Below are 16,601 nucleotides of genomic sequence, written 5' to 3' on the forward strand. Positions count from 1 at the left end.
AAATTATTCAGTTTAATGGGGACCTGAACTGAGTTTTCAGTCTGATTCCTTTGAAGTTCATGGAGAGGAAGAATGCGACTATGGCACAAGGAGGCCATGACTAGCAGATTCACCAAGTCCATTGCACCTAAGAATGGCACATGCTCACCTGCCGACTGGGCCAAATGATTTTCCTTCACTTCCAGATGCTCTGAGCACTGGGGGCAGAGATGTAGGGAAGTCCAGCCCCGGGGCCTCTTCTGATGCCTGCAAAGCTGGTTACCTACGGGTGACTGGGGTGGACCCTTTTTCCCAAGCTCCCATGCAAATGTGAAGCAGGGAGCATTGTTTATAAGAGCTAATCCACAGTTTTACAGCTGAAACCCCCAGTTTTTCAAAGCCTAAATGTGTCACAAGCAAGGGAGAGACGTTCTTGACAAAGGAAAACAAAAACAAAATTAAAATGCATCAGACTGTTGCACCATCTGTATACAAATCCTTTTCTGGATCTGTCCATAAATCTTGATGCTAAGTTAATTTATTCAGGTTCATGTCCCATTCAAGAGACTCAGAAAAGCTTGATATCTCCCAAACGAGGCAAAGAAAGCCTAACAGCTCCCATTACAGAGCTGTGGTCCATGCTGGTGTACTTAAACCCAGAGCTGCCAGTCAGTGCTGGACTCCTCCTGACTCCTCCTTGCTTTCTGATGTGTCAGTCTATTTTGTGACATTATTAAACCAAGCCAATTTGTTGTTTGTCATTTAATCAGGGAATGATAGTATTCAATCTATCCATAATTCTGCACAATTTTGCATACTTTTTCATAATAAACATCTGGCTTCAATCCCTTATGTCATTCTGAAATACAAGAAATATCTATATTTCCATCCATCTGTGGAAACATACATATGCATCATTTCCATGTGGGACCGTGAAGACTACGTTTCATTAAACTCCATCCCATTTTGTGGGCTTTCATATTCATTCTGCAAAGACCCCATTTCTGCAGAATGCCAAGTTTGCCAGTGCAGAATTGGTGTATTTTCCATGGCATGAATTGTACAGATTTTCATTTTAACTGTATCACTTTATCACTAATGGCTGTTACTTATTTTTGACGTTTTCTTGGAATTGATATACAGGTTATAATGTCCAATGGCAACTACTATTCCATGTGAATTACTGAAATTAATTTAAAAACTTATTCCTGATGCAATGACTAAATCTGGAGTGGTCATTAACAATGAAAGGGCATTTAAACAATGTTCTGTGTACAAATGTCTTGCCCATGAACTGGAAATTATATCTTGGGGTCTGCTTCAGCTGGTCCTGATCCTACTACAGTGTTTTCTTTTCGACTTGGAGATTTCATGCATTCACTGTTTTCAAGAAAGATGTGAACGACTCCTCAAGCACCAGCCCTCCCTGAGGACGGCTGACGATGCCCCGTTCACTGAACAGTGTTGCTGTAGCTGAATGCCAAAGCCTGGCTCTTCATCTACTTTGTTCTTTATGTGAGACTCAAAGAAAACTATAAACCCAGGTTCCCTCCAGAAACAGTGGCTACTGGCATCAATGGAACTGAGTTTGATTAAGCACCCAATTAAGTTTCACTAGTAAATGCTAACTATGGATGCCCTTGAACATGGGATCAGAAGTCAAGTAATAGAAGTTTGGCCTATTGCAGACTAGGGGCAGAGCCGGCAGCTACAGCCAAGACTTCCTGTGTGACCGCAGTCAAGTCACTTATTCCTTCCGGGTGCTCGGTGCTGTGTAGGGAGGATACATTTATTTATCTATTTAGTGAATGCAAATCCACGAAGCCAGGCAATAGGCTCCTTGTTAATGGAGGGAGGATAAATAAAGCGTGTGAGGGAAGCCTGCAGAGATCAGGACAGCACTGGAAATGCTAATGGATGTGTGTCTGCAGTCTGGTGGGGAAGACTGTGCTAGCATTGTTAACAATTCCTCTTTCTGCCTTGTTAGCAGGAGCTGAGCCGCTGTGACTAAATGTGGAGGCCTGTGATTTACTTATTTATTTTCTCCCCTAAGAAGACAGCTCCCTTTGACTGGATCCAAAGCTGCCAGCAGATCTAAGTGGTCATACAGGTCAGGACCTGTGTCCGCTCCTGCCGCTATAGTTCGACATGTTGAGCCTGGTGGACTTCAGTTTTGCAAGCAGAAGGTGTACTACAAATTTAATGACATTGTGTGACAGGTTTCCTGGCAAGGACTGGGGCTTTTGCTTTCTATTCTCCTCTCCCATGATGGGGATCTTCTCCGGTATGTCCTCTTCCTTTTATTTCCAAGCTTTTGTCTTAGGCCCATCAGCATGGCATGTTGATATCATGTATTGCCCCTTCCACTGGTCTAATGAACATCTGTCTGCACTGTTGTCTGGGACACAAGCTTCATCCCGTAGGAGCCGAGCGGGCACGGCACCATACTTACGCAGCACGGTAGGAAACATGTAGTAAGGATGCAACCTCCTGATCCCTCTTGTAATTCATTTCCGTATGTTGGACATGCCAATAACCAAACATGGCAGCATCCCCCGTTTCAACCTGTACTTGCAGGTCGCATATTGCGTTCCCACTGAAGGCAACTGAGAAGGACCTTGTGCCTGAGATACTTTTGTCTAAAAGTTTCTGTGCTCCCTCCATGTGTCTCAGATACTATACAAGACTCTTCTTGTACAAGGCTGGGTAGAAATCCTTACCTTTATGCGCCAATGGCAAAATTCACTAATTCTTCTGGTGCCTATCAAAAAAAAGCCAGGGCAGGTATGTAGCTGACTTTTGCTAATTGGTTTGGTGTATTTAAGGGCAGACTGTTTGGCATCTGTAAGTCTCAGAAAGTGAAAACAAGTACAGGCAGTCCTCGGACTTACGACACAATCGGTTCCTGAAAACCGCGTCTTAAGTCAAAATGCTGTAACTCAGAACCAATTTTCTCATAGGGATTCATTCCTAAACTAAGGCCCTATTTTCACCAAAAATACCCAAGAATTTTGTACTCTGTCAATTATAGATGAGTAATATAGCTACATTCATGTATCGATATTGTAAATAGCAATCATATTGATTTGGAAGGACTTCTTTGAGGTGACTTTGCTGGACTTTCTGAAGGGCTCTTGGTTGGACATTTTGAAGGGTTCTTGGCTGGAGTCTTCCCGGGAGTCTTGGCTGCAGGTTTTTCTGGAGTCTGGTCTGCTTTCTTAAGGAAAGTGTCCAAGGAAGTTTGGACAAGTGTTGTCTGGTGAGATGGGCGATGCAATGAACTTGTTCGCTGGCGTGGCATCACATTGGATCAAGTATTGTCAAGTCAAAACTGGCTTTATAAAGTTGAAACAGGACGTCATTTTATAAAAGTTGTAAGTTGAGGACTGGCTTATCACAGAAGTAGGCCAAGAGAGCAGTCTGGGTGCAGTCTACCTTGCCTGTGAAGGGATGGACCATCACCACAGAGGCAGGTGAAACGAGACCCAACAAGCCTTGGGCATCTAGACACGTTCTTCTTCCCCTGAAGAAATGCTGAGGCACTGGGGGCGTTAAACTCCTTGTCTCTAGAAACCAAAGGGAGGATGTGTGTGTAAAGACAGTGAGAGCAGGGTTTCTGCCCACTATGATTCTCATTGTTTTCCTCTGGCAAAGCATTGCTAATGAATAGGCAGTGGTCAGTAGTTAAATATTCAGTGCCTTGAATGAATAATGAATGTCCTGTCAAGCTTCCCTCTCCTAAGGAGCCCTCTAGCTTTAATTGCAAGAAAACAACAGGTTCCCCACCTCCTCCACATGAAGGTTCACCTCTTGTGAAGATCCTCATCCCAAAGCCAGAATGGAGACATGTAAAAATGGATATGGCTTTGTGCTGCATTATATTATCGTATTTTAGAGCCCTCTTCAGCTGTAACAAGCTCTGAGGTGTTTTCTAGAGTGATGAAGTATTTAATAAAAGTAAGACAAAGAGTCATTGGAGACCTCAGAAGCTTGTGTGCCCTTTCAAATGCATTACTGGTCCAAAAGCTATTAGCTTAATACTCCCTTCTAGTAAAAACTGTAATTCATCCTGTAAAAGCGGAGGGATTTCAATGGATCTGTGAAGCTTTCTTTTATCTTTATTCAGCTAGTCTGGACAAGATTGCTGTGTGATTCTCTGCCTCCATACAGGAGGCGAGGGTATGAAGGATGCAATGCACTGATGAGTTCATCTTCCCATATAAGAAAACCATGTTAAACAGCTAACATGCTCTTGGATTTCCCAGTCCAATTATACTTTCATATTACGTTGGAACCAAATATTCCTTTTCCTGTCAGTTCTATGGGTGAATTTGAATACAATAAAGCTCTGCAGAGTGCAACGCCCTGGGATAAAGTCTGCTGTCTCTCATCATTATAAATCTTGAGCAATTGCATTATCTTCAGGTATTCAGGATATGGTTTTTTTCTGATTTACGCTGGCACGTGTAAGAGCAGAAGCTAGCTGTAATCTCCACGGGATTAAAATCTCAGCATGAATAAGTGGTGCAGAGATTTTGCTCCACTTCTGTTTGTTGCCCTCTTCTGACTGCCCTTGTGTTGTTTCTCCACTTTTCTCCCACCACTCGCAAGGCCTGGGCATCTTGCACAGCCCTGCTGAGGAAGGGAAGTTTGAACCATGTTTTGCTAGGGAAGAGCTCACGGGGACCTTGGACGTACTGGTTGAAGACCCTCTATTTCCCTGGGTAAATGAGGCACAGGGAGGCCTCAATGAAAACCCACTGAATGGGACTTGCAACCCATTGACTTCCTTGGCACAAGAACCACATCCTTAAACAACTTCCAATATGGCGCACACAGTTTGTGGGGAGGCAGGAAGAAAACGCATGCTTTCTGCATCAAGTTTCCTGTCCTGTAGCCTTATGGCTACTTCTACCTCTCTGAGACCATTACTCAGAGCGTCCTTGCAGCCAGAATAATGGTTAGTGCCAGGAGACAGCTCCGTCGGCACAGACACTCCTTTCCCTCCGACCCCGTTGGACTCGTGTGCAGCATGACCCAGACTTTTATCCATTCGCATTTTCCACAAAGGACCTGTGGCTCCCTGTGACATGCTGACACCCCAATGCTGTTACACACAGGCCTCAGTTTTCAAAAATCCAAAGTTAGTGAGGACCTTTGCATCATTTACTCTGATTTCCTATATATCACAGATCACTGAACTGAAATGTGCCCAGACAGTCCCAGCAGGTACCTACCTTGCACTCAAGTAAATGCTATTCAATTGAGCTGGCTTGTCATCAAAGGCAGCTTTCTATGAGGTCAAGAAGCTAATCAGATTTGAGTTCTTTCAAAAGAGTCTGCATTTCTCCACTGTGTTTTCTAAACTCCTTACTCTTTGGTAAAGTTCAAGTGTATCTGAATAGCTCTCCAATTTATCATACATAAAACACATCTGATTCAGAGAATATTGTCGACTGAAGAAACTCAGAAGTCTGTAGTTCAAAATACTTGCCATATTTTTTTAATTGGCAGCTGTTTTGTCCATTAAAGACAAGGCACAAGTGCCCTGTAGTTAAAATATCTGCCCTTACAGTATGAGGGTTACAAAAGTGTCATCTGGAGAATAGAAGCTGACATTTTAATGTTAGTCACGTAGATCAGAAATCCTCCTCACCTTCAGGCATCTGCAAATAGGAGTGGAGGTACCTTTCTGACCCCCATCATCACATTCACCTCCCCAGAAAGACACAGGAGTTTGCAAAGCTAAACTGAATTTCTCTGCACAGCAAACTCAAAAAATGCTATGCACAGCTCCTCGAGTCTCTTTCTAGAGGATGCTCCTCACTTAAAATCTACCATACCATGATATACAATGGTGAAATAGCTGTTAGTATTGTAATGATTAAACAATGTATGGTTAGTAATAGCTGAGTTGGAAAATATTTTGTTCATCCAGATGGCTGTCTCTGCAGTTTATTTCAATCTTTTTGATCTACAAATCTAGCTAAAAAATATCATGGAGCTTACTTCCTTTTTTTTGTGGCAATTTCTTCCTTCAGTATGGTCAATAGTAAGATTCCAGGAGATTAGACACTTCTGTGGTATGTTAAAATGTCTGTATCGAATTTATCAACCCACCCATGATGATAATGAACCATGAAACACCAAACATTGGGAGGACTTGTAGACATAACGAATAAGCAAAAATAGAATACAATAAAATAAAATAAAAAGTCCCAAACTTTGTGAAGCTCCAGAGGATTTATGCAGCCTCCCAATGCAACATCAGGTATGAATGGGTTGTTGGGTTTATCTGGTAAAGGTACCACACCTCAAGACAGCCCAAACACGGCCATGGACAGACCCTGAGGTAGTGTGCCTTGGCATGGCATCAGATCTAGGATAATCCGCACCCACTCAGATCTGCCTGTTCCAGTTTCCCATGTTGTGCTGTGCTGCGGGGACCCTGCACAGCCACAGCTGTTTCAGAGGAGACTGATGCTGAAACTTAGCAAGTGATGATGTGCTCATTAAACTCAGGTCGGGTCGGGGAGAAACCTGTTAATATCTGGGTGAAGGAGGAGGGATGGGTGTAGACAAGTCTGGTTCTTATTCTGGAAATCATGGCATAATCCATAGGTCGGGCAGCACTGCAGAAAGCTTTCTGGCTCGTGGGTGTGAGCATCTCCTGTTGCCTGGCTCTGCAGAGTTTGACCCTGATGCTTTGATGAAATCAAACAAATAATAGAAAATGAGGGTTGAAGGGACCCCAGGAGGTCACGTCTAGTCCAACCCCCTGCTCCAAGCAGGACCAGCCCCAACTACATCATCCTAGCCGAGGCTTTCATAGATTCATAGATATTTGGGTTGAAAGGGGCCTTAGTAGATCATCGAGTCTGACCTTCTGCCCTGGGCAGGAAAGAACATTGGGGCTGGACAACCCCAGCCAGGTACATGTCAAGCCTCCTTTTAAGAACCCCCAAGGTAGGGGAGAGCACCACCTCCCTGGGAAGCCCATTCCAAATTTTGGCCATCCTTACTGTAAAAACTTTTTTCCAGGGATGTAACCTAAATTTGCCCTCTATCACTTTGTAGCTGTTGTTCCTAGTTCTGGTAAACAGAGCATCTCCTATACCTTGCTATCCTCCCCTGATGAATTTGTTGATGGCCACCAAATCCCCTCTCAGCCTTCTCTGGTGGGGCCTGAAGAGATCCAGGTCCCTCAGTCTCTCCTCATAGGGCTTTGCCTGCAGGCCCCTAACCATACGAGTGGCCTCCTCTGGACCATCTCCAGGTTCCCCACATCCCTCCTGAAGTGCGGTGCCCAGAACTGGACGCAGTCCTCCAGCTGCGGCCTGACCAGTGCCGCATAGAGGGGCAGCATCACCTCCCTGGACCTGTTTGTCATGCATCTGCTAATGCATGATAAAATGCGGTTAGCCTTGTTGATCACTTTGTCACGCTGACGACTCATGTTCATCTTGGTGTCAATTATGACTCCGAGATCTCTTTCCACAGCTGTGCTGCTGAGAAGGTCCCCACGCCCCCCACTGTGTAAGTGTCCTTCTCACTAAGTGCAGCACTTTGCATTTGTCCTTATTGAACTGCATCCTATTCTGTTCCAGCCATTTTTCCAGCCTGTCCAGATCCACCTGGATTGGTTCCCTACCCTCTGGTGTGTTAACTTTACCCCATAATTTGGTATCATCTGCAAATTTGGACAGGGTGCTTTCCATGCACTCATCCAAGTCACTGGCGAAGACATTGAACAACACTGGTCCAAGGACCGAGCCTTGTGGGACTTCATTGCCCACAACTTTCCAGGTTGATATCGACCCATCCACTGTCACTTTGGGTGTGACCCCTAAGCCAATATGACACCCTATGTACCCAAAGAAGGACTTTTTGTTGTCTTTAATTCTTGTTGCCATCCTAAGTTCCCTTGTTGCTTTGGTCATCACGACTGCGTCCTTGCAAGTGTAAGCCAGGGAGGTATACTCTGCCTTAGTAACTACCCCCTGTTTCCACAGCCTATGAGCCTCTCTTTTTGCCCTTAGGTTTGTCTGGGACTTCTCTGTTCAGCCAAGATGGTTTCTTGGCACCTTTTCTCTATTTCTTGTGTAAAGGGATTGTCTCCTTCTGAGCTCGTAGGATTGCTCCATTTAGGATCGAGCACCCTTTCTGGACTCCTATTTCACCAATGCTCCTGTTCTTCAGTGCTAACTAATTTCTTGAGCACACTGAAGTTAGCCTTTCTGAAGTCTAGCACGTCTGCCCTACTGGTTATCCTTCCTATGCTGGATAGTGGATTCAATCAAGTGATGCTCACTGTTCCCTAGATTACCTTGTACCTGCAGATCCCCTACCAAATCATCCCCTGTAGCTAACACCAAGTCCAAAAAGGCATTTCCCCAAGTGGGACCGTATCCCTCCTGCATTAGGTGGAGGTCCTGAATGCAGGTTAAGAACCCACATGAACAGCTGGATCTAGCTGACTGACGCTCCCAGCAGATGTCCGGGCAGTTCAGGTCATCCCATGACAACCATGTCCCTTGACCGTACGGCCTCTGAGAGCTGTCTGCTGAATTCCAGGTCCAGCTCATCCTCCTGGTGTGGCCATTTGTAGTAGACCCCCACTACCAAGTCCTCCCCACCCCCCGACCCTCTTGTATCCTGACCCACAGTATCTGAATTTGCCCCTCCTCCGATCCCATCTTGATTCTGGGAGATGTGTATAGCTCCTTCATGGAGAGAACCACCTCCCCTGCCCACACCCGCCCACCTTTTCTCCCTGCTCTATCTTGCCTGCACAGCCGATAGCCCTCAATGCTTAGTGCCCAATTGTGGGTAGGGTCCCACCAGGTTTCAGTTAGCCCAACTAAATCAAAGTTATTGTTTGCAAGCAGGAGTGTGAGTTCCTCCAGCTTGTTCCTCATGCTCCTAGCATTAGTGTAGGGACACTTGAGCTCCCCGATGGCTGCCCTTGATGCACTCCAACCTGATGCCCATTGGGCCTCTTAGTACTTACATGGGTGGGCAGTGGTTCACTGATCGTAGATTTTCACTGTTGTCTGCATCCCCTTCCTCCGACGAAGCGAGTTTAAAGCCCTGCATAGGAGATCAGCCAATCTGTAAGAGAACAGACTCTTACCTTTTGAAGAGAGATGAAAGCCATCATGTCCCAGAGTACTCCTTTCGTGGAAGTGCGGATCATGGTTGAAGAAGGCAAAACCTGCTTGATGACACCAACTCCAGAGTCACAGGTTGACTTCTCTAATGCAGGTGTTGTGATGCTGACCACAGCCGCTGACCGGGGGGGGCGGGATCTAGCTGGGTCTTTATAACCCCCACGGGTAGAGATTCACCTCTGCTTCCAGAACTTCACCAGCCTCCTAGAGAGCAAGTTTTTCCTAATATCCAACCTAAACCTCCCTTGTTGCAAATGGAGTCCATTGCTTCTTGTCCTGCTATCTGCCCCCACTGAGGACAGTCCAGCTCCATCCTCTTTGCAGTCCCCCTGCAGGAAGGTGAAGGCTGGTATTCAATCCCCCCTCGGTCTTCTCTTCTGCAGACTAAATCAGCCCAGTTCCCTCAGCCTCCCCTCACAAGTCCTGTTCCCCAGCCCCACAACCATTTTCGTTGCCCTCCACTGGACTATCCCCAACTTGTCCACATCCTTTCTGTAGACACAGGACTCCAAATGTGGCCTCCCCAGTGCTGAATAGAGGGAAGAATCACTGCCCTTGATCTGCTGGCAACGCTCCTGCCAATGCAGCCCAGGGTGCCGTTAGCCTGCTTCACAGCAAAGTAACGCTGCTGGCTCATATTCGTCTTCCTGTCCACTGTCACCCCCAGGTCCCTTTCTGCAGAGCTGCTGCCCATAGCGTCACCCTCCAGCCTGCACCGGTGCAGGGGATCGCTCCCTTCTAAGTGCAGGACTTTGCATTTGTCCTTGTTGAACCTCATGAGATTCCTTTTGTCCCAGTCCTCCAATGTGTTGTGTTCACTTTGAATCTTAGCCTACCCTCCAGTGTATCTACTACTCCAGTTTGGTGTCGTTTGCACAATGAGGGAGGAACACATTCACATTTATGGCACTGCCCTCTTCCCCTTCTGACCCAAGTTTAAAGGGCCACAACATCCCTAAACAGCCTTATTCTGGCCTCACCCACACCTTTTTTTACACCCATGTAAATCCAGCAGGCCTGGAAAACCAGGGTCCAAACCTTCTGGCATTTTTGTATCCTCTGCCTACTGCCACATACCAACATAGATTTCATGTATTTCATAGATTTCACCAGGTCCAGCCCCCTGCCCAAAGGACAGGAAGTCAGCTGGGGTCAGATGTCCCCAGCAAGATAAGCATCCAGGTGTTTCTTGAAGGTATCCAAAGTAGGTGCTTGCATGGTCAAAGTTCACAGCTTCACTCAAGGAAAATTTCAAGAAATCAACAGTTTTGTTCTGAGTTGGAATCAAAACCAGAAGTGGAACTGTTTGAGGAAAAATCATTCCCAAATTTCCTGTAAGAAGAAATCTATTCAAAACCAATATAAGTTTATGAACATTTCGGTTTAATGAGAACACCTTTTGTTTCCCCCAGTAAATAAAGGTAGCAACCAAAATCCCTGCCCATCACTCGCTGCAGTTTAGAGTCCTGATTCAGAGGACGTAGAGGTTGTGCAGTGATTGGGAACAACCCCTTCTTGCTTTCTGTGCAAGCAATGAAGAAACTCTTGTTGAGGGGCTGCATCCTGTGCAAAATGAATCATACTAGTTCAGCTGCATACATGTTTGTTCTCATCCCATGCACACTGACCATGGCATCATACAGGGGTTGCTAGCTGTATATTATACATATTAGTCTAGTTAGGCACTTTCAGTGGAAGTGCATATCCCAGAGAATGAAGTTACAGGGGGTTGAAACAAACAAACAAAAAAACCCAGTGAGACAGCTGTCTTCTCCTCCGGGATTCTGTATCACACTAAAATCAACCTACTAACATGGGAAACGCTGACCCGGGCATGATAAGTACAATTATGATGCTAGAGAAATTGCTTATACTTTAATAACATCAAACAATAATTTCCCTCAGCAGTCAGACCCCATCATGAAAGCAATCACACACAGGCTAGCATTGACTCACACTCCCATCACATTGCTTCATGTTTAATTCATGGTGACTATTCAAATATGCACTTTTATTAATAGCTCATCTTTTTAAAAATGGATTTTATAAGTAAAATATGAATTGTCTTCTTCTGAAAAAGGAGTGTGAGGAGTGTTCAGCTGGAACAGAAAGTTATGTAATGCCAAACCCATTTTCTTAACCCGTTTTCCTTTATCCTTTAATGTGCAATAACAGATAGAGCCAGTTCTTTGGGATGACTGGTATGTCCCTGGTGTAGCACTGGTTGAGCTATGAGATATGAGGAGGATGGAGCTCTTGGAGAACTGGACAAAGCAAAGGGAGTGTTGAAGGATGAGCTGTCTGTGTCCTCTTGGTGCATGAGGAAGACTGAACTTTTATAAATAAAACATTTTATTTATTTATTTATTAGTCAGGAAGAGGCATGGTGATAGTTTAGTGCATCTATTAGTCAGTGTAATGAGGTGCATGGCTTAGGGGATGGAGCCCAGCTGTGGGGGGTTAGAGGGAATAGGCTGCCTGGCAAGGAGCCCTGGGCAAGCTGGCAGGGGTGACTTCTTGGCCCTAGAGGTTGTTAAAAGCTCCAAGGTGGGAGAGAGGAGGCTGGTATGCTGAGGGAGAAGCACAAAGCCTGGGCTGCTGCTCTCTCTAGGTCTGAGGACCTACTTTTGTGTGTTACTTGCACATTTGCTTATGTCATGGTTTGCTTTGCTATCTGTGGGGACAAGCTTTCCACATGCAAAATAAATGGACTGGAAACTGGAACTAAGAGCTGGCTGAGGAAAGAAGCAAAACAGCCATTTGCAGGCAACCATTTGTCAAAACAGCCCGCTCGTTCACACCACAGGTGCAAAATGCCTGATAGCGAATAAGCAAGAAAGCCCCGCAGTGTGTTGCAGGAAAAGAGTAGGAGAGACAGGACACCACCAGCTTCTATCTATGTCAAGGCCAGGGTATTTATGGAGGTAAAAATGTCCTTGGGTGATCCCAGGAAGAAGATTATTTTTGGTATCCCACAGGAACCCCACACTACAGAGGAAGCGGGGAAAACCCCCCCAAAAACCCATGCTTTGTGACTATCTGGCCTGAAGTCAATTCTCAGTTTGACCTGAACTAGACCACACAGGCATGCAGGAGATTGCTTGTCCTCTTGGAAACAGCAGCATGCCCCAGACAAACATTCACCATGGGCTGTAGCCAACAAGGGATACTTGACAGGAAGGTGGAAATCAAACAACCCCATGACAAGACTGCGTTCATAGAGAGAAAGCAAATTGCCTGGCCTCTGCAGGTGACCATATGCCCTAAAGCATGGCATTTCCAGACACCACACAGACACCAATTTCCTTTCGATCCCTTCGCAAGGTTGCTGAAGACTTAAAAGCACATTTGACATCCTCAGAGTAGGATACTGAGGATGATCCTCCTTACTGTACTGCCCCTTGCATAAGGCTACTGAGCTCCATCTTAAAGAGAATCAGGTTCCTGGCCCCTACACTGGCCCTCTGAGTGGCATCGTCCCACCTATTGTCTAGGAGGCAATGCTAATATGGGGAGGAATTAGTCCTCATCCTATTGCAGCTGTTTACAGAATGGCATCATAGGCGATTCTGCTGGTAGCTATTTCATCCAGGAGCGTCAAATAAAACAAAAACACAGTGCCCCTCACATGAAAACACCACCTGCCCTTCTGTGGAGAGAGACCATACTTGAAGCATGATCCATTTTAAAGTTTCAGGATTTTGTCGCATTAGAAAAAGGTGAGGGCCGGTGTTTTCAACATGTGGAATAAGGCTATCAAGGAGAAAGAGTTTCTGTTTTTTTATTATTTTATCCTTCCAACCCAGCTTTCTTTTTTTTTACGGACTGTTCAAAATGGGGATAGCAAAGCGATAATGCAGTGAAAGTCAGGTTTCACATTCACTTTTATGCGTAGGTGAAACGTAAATCATTATTATCTTTCACTGATACATTTCAGACTGGGATGTGAGATAAAAATATTGGGAAGCAAGATGTCATTCTCTGTTTGTGAAGGCTCAAATTATAGAGATAAAGGATATTTTCCCTGCATTAGCCCACTTTTCATTCCAGTAAAGCAACATTTTGGTTTCTTTGTGACTTTAGTTTCTCCTAAAGAAGATCCCTGATTTAGACATAGGGCAATAAATAGAAGATACATTTTCATCAAGGGTACATGCTGACAATCAAATTTCCAATAGTAAAATCAGGGAAAAATAACATAATAAAAATGCACAAAATATATATTCCACAAAAAATTGCAACTGGTGACAGTTCAGTACCCCTCCACCCAGCCTGTGTCACATTCCCTGCTCCTCCGGGAATTACCAGTAATAAAAAAGGGAAGGAGGATGCTTGAGCATCCATGTGGAGCCAGTAGAAGATCAACAACCATGGTCCCCTATCAGGGACCCTAAATTCTTACACATATATGGAGATGCATATAAACAATTGACCATCAGTCCCTATGTTTTAAAGCTAATTGCTTGAATGGATATGACAATCCGGGAATTTAAGAAAGTATTTCATGGGAATTATAGGCTGGGTTTTTTAATATTTGAATGAAAAATTTGGAATAAATGGACAAACAATCAGATATGGGACTTGCACCTTCATTTCCAGTGCCTGTGCATTGAGTCTCCGCTCAGTGTGGCAGCCATGTTGCTGCACCATTGCAATGCCCTGGGCCATCAGAGGATAGAAGGGACGTGCGATATCCCTGCTTGGTGTTCATTGATGCAGCTCTACTGACATCACAGGGGCTACACTGATTGATACCGGCTAAGGACTATTGGCTTATTAGTTTGGACTGTAAGGTTTTATTTAATTTATTATAAGGATTATATGCTTATTAGTCTGCCCTTATTTTTAAATAACGCTGACAGAACTGAAAAACATGAATAAGTGTTTAAGATACACCGCTGAGATTTCTTAGAGCATAGAGGGTATTTATGTTATAATATGATTATTTCTGGGCTGGAGTGGCTCCTTGTTTGACTTTCTATTTTATTCTAACTCTCCCTATGAGCATGGGCATGGGAATGAGTTTCAAGGAGGCAAAAGAAGGCTGGGCTTTAAAGCATGATAACTGAGCTGCAGTAACTGCCTGGGTGCCTCCTACCGCAGGATAACTTCCCCTGTCGTAGATGAGGGCTAACCTGCTGGCACACAGTATGGATTTACTCTGGGGTAAGGCCGTGCATGTGACCAAATACTGCAGAATAGATAAATGGTTGTCAAGTCCTGATTTAATTTACCTCATGATCATCACAGTCCCTTGTTTGCATTCCTGGCCCTGTACTGCAAACCACTTAAAACACACATTATCTTCCTTGCCTGGATATTTCCAATGTGGGTACTTCCAGCATCCTGGGAAACATCTTCAGCCAGGATTAATCGATGTCAGCTCCCCAGAGTTCAGTACAGATGTTCTGATTTACATTGAGTGACTACCTAGCCTTTGAAATTGAAGATCTTTGGGAACAAAAGCACAGGCAATATCCATTTTATTGTCATCCCATCTTTCTTAGACTGTGCTATGTGTTTGTAAAACTTGCAGGCAGAAAGCAGAAAAAAAAAAGCAGTTCCTCCAAATCACCCTTGCTGCTGCTTCATTTTAATGCTTGTAAAAATGCAAAGCCAATCCAAACCCTTCAAAAATGCCGACATTAGTTTCTTGTTACTTTGTAATGCTCCTGCTTCTAAACCCGATGTTACTTTCAATTCCCTGTGAAGCCAATACCATTCCAACAATCAATGAAAGCTTGTTTTACACCAGCCCAACTTCAGCCTCATGCTACAATCAATTGATCTTGTCAAACGAGGCACCAGACTTGGAGTACATTTTTTTTTTCCAATTTAGATCTGGAAGGGAATACCATTTAGCAAAAGATGTGTGGAGAGATTGCATTTACATTTAATCTAAACTAGTGGCACATGTTCTGATCAGATTAAAAATCCTGAAGGGTTTTTTTGCTTTTTCAGCGCCGCACCTCTATTTAGATGTTAGAGTCCCTTTTCCTGCAAACATATACAAATTAAAACAGGATTAAATCCTGCAGCTCTTATGCTGACCACACTCTTGAGTGTAATGGGAGCTTTGCCAGGGCCAAAGCTCAGGACTTCAAGCTTTGGGCCAACATGTCACTCATGGTGTATTTCCTGTAGCTAACTAGCATACACTAATGTAATTTGCAAGAAACCCATATGCAAACTTGGAACGGTTCTGGTTCTGAGTAGACAAACAGCACAGCAGTAAGTCGTAGCAAAATGAAGTTATGGACCAAATATGGATGCGTGGCAGGATTATTACAAAGCACAGGTTGCAATAGATTCATATAGGAATTAACTAAGCAGGTTCCAGTTTTCAGGAGTTATGCCCTGATATTTCAGAAATCTGTCCCAGGAGCCAAGGCTTTACCTCATAATCAATGCCAAAAAGGCTGAGGAAGAACAGTGCAGCAATGCAATCTGTAGGTATACAGAAGCAGGGCATCTTCAGAAAAAAAACAATTTTGAACTTGTACTGGAGAATATTCACAACATTTGATTTCCGTGAAGATGCAGTGAATATTAGCAGTGAACCAACTGCAAACAGGCTAGAGATCACAAGTCAGCCAAAGCAGGTATTTGGCAAAAAGCAGACTTGTTTTTCTCTTAAGAGTGGGGAAAAAAAAGCAGGGAAGTCATGAAAAGACAAATAAGTGAAGCTCCTCAAATCTATCCACTGGTTATAAATGATTTGCTCAGCACTACACAGAGCTGAGGCTTAGAAACTACTGTGCAAATCCACAAAGAGCATGGACCCAGGCCTGCAACGTTCGCAGTCCTGCAATGCAGCAATGGCAGACCTGGCAATACCGTGAGGTCGCATGTCATCCCGTGATTCCCTGATAACCGAGACGCTTGCATCCAGGCTCACTCCGCACATTACTGCACTGTTGGAAACCTGTACTGGCACAGGTAATTTCCCACCTGCTCCTTTGCAAATGTGGTAATCAGACATGCAAATGGGGATTCATGCAAAAAGGCCTTTGGGCACCGGAGGAGCCATTTTTCTCATACAGCCATGTTTATTTGTTTATTTTCATGAGCAGGCAGGCTTGCCAGGAACATTTCTGGGCATATTTCAGAGGCTCCCTAAAAGCTAAACCTGACACATTTTACCAGAGAAATATAATTCTGTACATAGAGCTGAAGCACAATTTCATATAAATCCCAAACTGACTCTATAGCCCATGCCAAAACTAGAGGACAAGGTCAAATTATGAGAGAGAGAGAGAGAGAGAGATGGCGGGCTCTTTGGGTAAATGTGATATCTTTTATTAGACCAACTAAATAGTTGGAAAAAATATATATTCTTTACAAGCAGTGTTTTACTACCAGCCCAGCTCCATCCTCTTTGCAGCCCCCCTGCAGGGAGGTGACGGCTGCTGTTCAATCCCCCTCGGTCTTCTCTTCTGCAGACTAAATCAG

The sequence above is a fragment of the Crocodylus porosus genome, unplaced genomic scaffold (genome assembly GCF_001723895.1).
Source record: "Crocodylus porosus isolate Cpor-Errol unplaced genomic scaffold, CroPor_comp1, whole genome shotgun sequence".
Taxonomy (NCBI): domain Eukaryota; kingdom Metazoa; phylum Chordata; order Crocodylia; family Crocodylidae; genus Crocodylus; species Crocodylus porosus.